Source organism: Syngnathus scovelli, chromosome 5 (assembly GCF_024217435.2).
Source record: "Syngnathus scovelli strain Florida chromosome 5, RoL_Ssco_1.2, whole genome shotgun sequence".
Taxonomy (NCBI): domain Eukaryota; kingdom Metazoa; phylum Chordata; class Actinopteri; order Syngnathiformes; family Syngnathidae; genus Syngnathus; species Syngnathus scovelli.
This window is the reverse complement of record NC_090851.1, coordinates 8,306,697-8,312,189: the sequence shown is the minus strand read 5'-3', so window position 1 is coordinate 8,312,189 and position 5,493 is coordinate 8,306,697.

Sequence of the window (5,493 nt, the reverse complement as noted above, 5' to 3'; positions counted from 1 at the left end):
AAAGAAGTAGTGTTTCGGTGAGTGGTTCTTTCTTTCCTTGGCAAATCGTAAATCTACATTCTGGCTTACATAGTTCACGCCAGGAGACGCAACGCATTCACTGACAGATCCGTTGATGCACGGGAAGGCAATTCATCCATTAACTCGTCCGCGAACGGGAAAGTCAGGATTCGTTCCCTCACTCTGATCCGTTCTCGCGATGAACTGGAAATGCAAATCACTGACGCGTTTACTCAGAGATCCGTTCAGTTGATTAACGGGAAATGCAATTCACAACTCGTTCGTGAACGGGAAGTTACGTCATTTTCTTCTTCGTTTTGTTTTACGGCGAGGTGGCACCAGCTTTAATGCGCATTACCGACACCTACTGGTTGAAGTCATATGAACTGAAAAAAGAACCAATCACTTTAGGAAGTGATTCGTTCACTCTTGTTCACTGAAATAAAATCTGTTTTGTTTGAACGAATCGTTCACTCACGAGCCAACACTATTTTGTACTTACCCAACAGGCGCGGAGCGAAGTACTGAACGGATACGAATGACTCGAAGTGAAAGCGGAGTGATCTCCAAGCTTACTACGTTTGGCGAGTGGCTCCGTCGCTGCGTTCGAACTCCTCAGATTTAGAGTTCGACCCCCCACCCCTGCGGAATGTGCTAAGCATGAATGTACTAACATTTGTCAACCTCTCTCCCTTTTTTTTACTTCTTCAAAAAGGAAGAGCATATTGTATGGATTCAAGATAAAATACAAAATCCACTAATAACATTCATTTTTTTATTCTCAGTTGATGAAAGGAGGCAGATGTGTACAATTAGTATGTGCATGAAATAATGTAATAGCGAAAGTCACCCAAATTGAGTTAAAGCATAGACGTCTAAGCTAAATATTAGTAGCAAAACACCAATAACTCATTGTTATTTGGTGTTGAATTATTATTATTTTCATTTAAAAAAAAAAAGCTCTTTTCAGGGGTGCCTGGCTACTCGAGTTATTTGCATGTGTATTGTACTTTGTTCTCTTTTCTCCACTTAACCAAAACTTTTGACTACATGCGGTTGCTCTGTTTTGCCAGCTGTTTGGCTCTTTCATTAATTCTCTTTTTGCTCTCTATATGTGCATCCACCCTGCAGAGGGTTTTATTGCTCTCTTACTTGAATTCCTTTGTTCTCAATAGGAAGAAGCCCTGGAAACCTTCAAAAGCCATCACATAAATGAGTTCTAACGGCATGTTTGAATGTTTTTCGATGTTTAATGATGAAATATTGAAGTCACATTGTGGACTTGCCTGCAGGCAGGTGCTCTAAACCCCCAGTGTAGTATTGGCTCCTCTTTTCTGCTTTTCTAAGCTACAGTTTCATTCCATAATTTTGTTTGCCAAATGAAATATTTAATCACGTGCCGAGCTGCGCCTTGCAAATACCCTCATTCGTTCAGTAGTCATGTACGGCGGGAGAATGTCATTACTCGCCTATTCCCCAGGAGAATAGACGGAGATGATTGTCAAAACGAGAAACACAATTGGTCACGTTTAACAAAAGAAAGACATTGGTTTTGCATCTGACAGATTTGTACTGTCACACTATGTTCCGCCACGATTGCAGCGTCCCATTGTGCGCGGCAATCATTATTAGATTGTGTTCCCAGTGGATGCTGCCGCAATGCATGAAATACGGAGCGTTCCCAAAAATTCAACACCATTTGAAATGGACATATTTGAGCCACTCAGTGACATGCAGTCAGAGCCTTCAAAGCTTTCTCTGTTGGTTTAACCATCGTCAATACACTGGCCATTGATGAAATCACATTTATTTTCTTTTATTCCGACAGTCTATTAGCTTCATGTGTCTTGGCTACATAGCTGTTTTATTCATTTGCCCAATCAGGTTTCAGCTTCTGTGTGCTGCCATGTCAATGCAATTTGTCCAGGGCCTTCATAATGTTGATGACACTTCCTGCCTCAGAGAGATGTCTGCAATGTAGTAATGTGGAATGTAAAAAGGCTCACCTCTCAGACACATGCGTTGATCCGGCCTATGCATGTTTGCCAGGGTGACCACGCAAATTGTTGTTGCGCTTTATAAGTGGGGAACTTATTTTTACACTTGTATGGCAGCTAAGAATGAAGTCGATTCAATTTCAGCAGTTAGAATGAGTCATTTTTTTAGACTGCACAGTGCACAATATAAACGTTACTTTTAAAGTACACAAAAATGCCTGTTAAGTATCTTAAAATATTACTTAAACATGTGTAATGCCCATACAGGTAAATTGATTAATGCAATTCAGATCAATTCAAAAGAAAAAAATAGTATAACCATATCAAAAAGTGAAAAACTGCGGTCGACTTTGCAGGTTCCATTTGATGTGAAAGGGCTTTGCAGCCAGTCCAAACAGTTTTAAGTTATTAAACTTCATTCAATAGCCTGGCGTCATGGGAGCTTGTTCGTTGTCGTTTCCAGCAATGCAAATGAATGCAGCGCTAATGAGGCAAAGTAAAACACATACTGTCTTTTCATTCTGATAAAATTTTTTGATTATCATTAAGACAACTTGTTAGCATAACACTAGAAAGGTCAATGACCCACACAGCTAAAGTAGCCCATTTAACATTAGTGTTGTTCATTGCTCTTATGTGAGTCAAAGAATCAGAGCAGAACACTGTCTAAACTCCAGAATTCTAATGTGAAGAAAGAAGAATATATGGGAATTGGCCTCACATTTAACTTGGTGGCACTGTGACTATTGGCTCTTGAGGACACCAGATGGGCTCCTTTTTCTTTCCTTCTTTTTCTTACTCTTGAATACTCTCTTGTTGTGAGTTCATGAATTTGTGTGGCCAGCGAAGGACGAGAGAACATCGACCCAATGGAAATGCGTATCGGATAAGACCTCGTCGCAGTGCATTAACCTTGCTAGGCGTCCATGCACAGGCTCCTAATAAGGTGTGAGGATGCTGTCATTCAAACCTCTTGGGTGAAACGTGCTCCCAGTCCAAATTCATTGAATTTCTTTTTTTTTTATTCCGACGTTGACTGCTTCAGAGTATTTTATAAATTGTCCAATTAATTCAGACACGTCTTAAGACACGCCTGTCTAAATCCAATAGCTCAACTCAGCTCAAATGTGTTTATATTCTACCATAACAGTTGCAAGAACTATCTAGAAAACAAAAACAAGTGACCTGTCACCTGACCATGAGTTTTTCGAGATACGAGGCACAAAAAGAGGCACAAAATTAATTGGATTGCAGTAATTAAATTATGATGCACAACTTTAATTATTTACATTCTGCTTAATTATGGTATGACTCCATGTATTTATAAAGTACAATTTTAAAATAAAATAAGAAAAAAAAGATTTAATAAAATATATATATTTGGGTGGTGGGGTGGTCAGAGTGCTGAAATAGAATGATAGCGTTTCTATTCATTTCAATGATGACAGATGATTTGAGATCAAATGTAAAGGCTCATTTTGATTGACACTATCAGAGAAGCATTAACTTTAACAGTATTCATCTTACAGTATTAGAAACTGCTCTGAGTTTGATGAGTTGCACTGCAAACTACAATAACATCCACATTGTTGCTGCTCAAAACTCACCAAGCGTCACATTTTCATTTAGCCTTTTTTTCCGCTAGCAAAATTCACTGAATATTACCTAAAATCAACAAATAGTATGCAAGGGCAAATATGCTTGTTGTAGTTCCCTTGTGGAGCCTTTCATCAAATATTCATATTTGAGTTATTATCACATAATAATAGTCTGAATATAATTTTACTGCATGCCTACTTGAACAAGTGAGCAACTCCAATACTTCGGCATAGTGCTTGTGCCCTCTAGTAATGGCATCAAATGCCAGCTAATGCAGGTCTAATTTGAATTTTGTGGAGCTTATTATATTCCTATGACTTAGCTGTTTAAAAAAAAATCATCACAAGCCTCGGATGTCATTACTGCAGTGTGGATTATTCATTGCTGATTATTACCAGTCTGTCTCGTTGGTAATGTTGTGCCACTAAATGGATGCAATCACTCAAAACACAGAAGTTACTTGTCATGCAGAAGAATCATTCTGAATAAAAAAGCTTTAAAGGCGCTTGGTGAGTCTTCTTCCTTTTGTCTTGATCCTGTGTCATTTTGGAAATTAGCACTCATAGTTTGATGCACATGCAGACAAGTACCAATGAGAATCCGAACTCTCGAAACACTCAGACCTCAACATAATGTGCTGGCACAAATAAACAAGCATTGGTTCTTTATCTTTTGGTGCCCAGTTTGTGTTACTTTTGACCCGTAGTTTTAAGAGTGTGCTGGTGGCAAGAAAAGCCGTGAGCTGCGAATATCTAGTTAATATTCAGGCCACACTATACCATTTCCATATTAGAAGGATCCATTCATGCATGGTTAATCTCATTTACAAAAACACATTAACAATAGTCAACAGGGTTACGTAGTATACATTATCACCCATGTGTTGCATAATTTTAGCTTGTGGCAATCTTCTTTCTCTCAATTGTAACTTCAGCATGGATGCATCAAAGATTCTGCAAACTATGTGTCAACGTTTATACTGATGCCAACTCATCCTGAGTGATTTCCTAGCTGGTCCACAAGCCTTCTTGACCATAAAGCACAGAGCACATATGGAGACAGACAACCATTCACTCAAATTCACATCTATGGACAATTTAGAGCACAGGTGTGAAACGCAAGGACTCAGCACATCATTTTATGTGCCCCACTAAAGTCAATAAAGCGTATACTATACTTCATTTTTTGGGCCAAATGGATTTGTTCTTTTCATTTGGGTAAAAAATTGGTACCAAAATTGCACATTTCCACTTTTAACAGATAATACAAGCATTTTTCTTCTTGACATTATTATTGTTAATAATACCAATCCAGTTTTAAGAATAATCCTATTTTGTAATAATAAAATGGCATCATTTATATGAAATGAAGTCATGATAAAAATGAGTTTGACTTCCTGAAATTTCCGATGGTGACTTGATGTTAGACAGTCAGGTCATCAGTCATCTCATGTGGGTACCATGACGTTGAGTACAAACAAAAGAAATGACTGATGACAGGTTGTAAAGTGTGACTGAGACACACCTGAGTCTCTGACTGGGGTCCTCCGAGTTCTGATCAATCCTTCTCTTCAGGCCTTTGAGTGACAGTCCTTCCTCCGGCGTCCTTTAACATCTCATCCTTATGCAAGTTCAAGACTGGACCTGGGTCAGGGGCCAAGGGTTAATGAGCATAAATGTGACAGATGACTAAGCCTTCATGAGTGTAATCCTCCCGTATAGTACATCAGATGTAGCCTGCATGAGATCATGTCCAACTGCTCTGTGGCCTTGTTAACCTTTGCAAGGCAAGGTTGGGGTGTGTCGCAACACAATCTCTTTCTCAATGGCTCTTTTGGCCATGACAAGCTAATTTTTCTCATTGATTTGATAGTTTTTGATTAAAATGTTAACATATA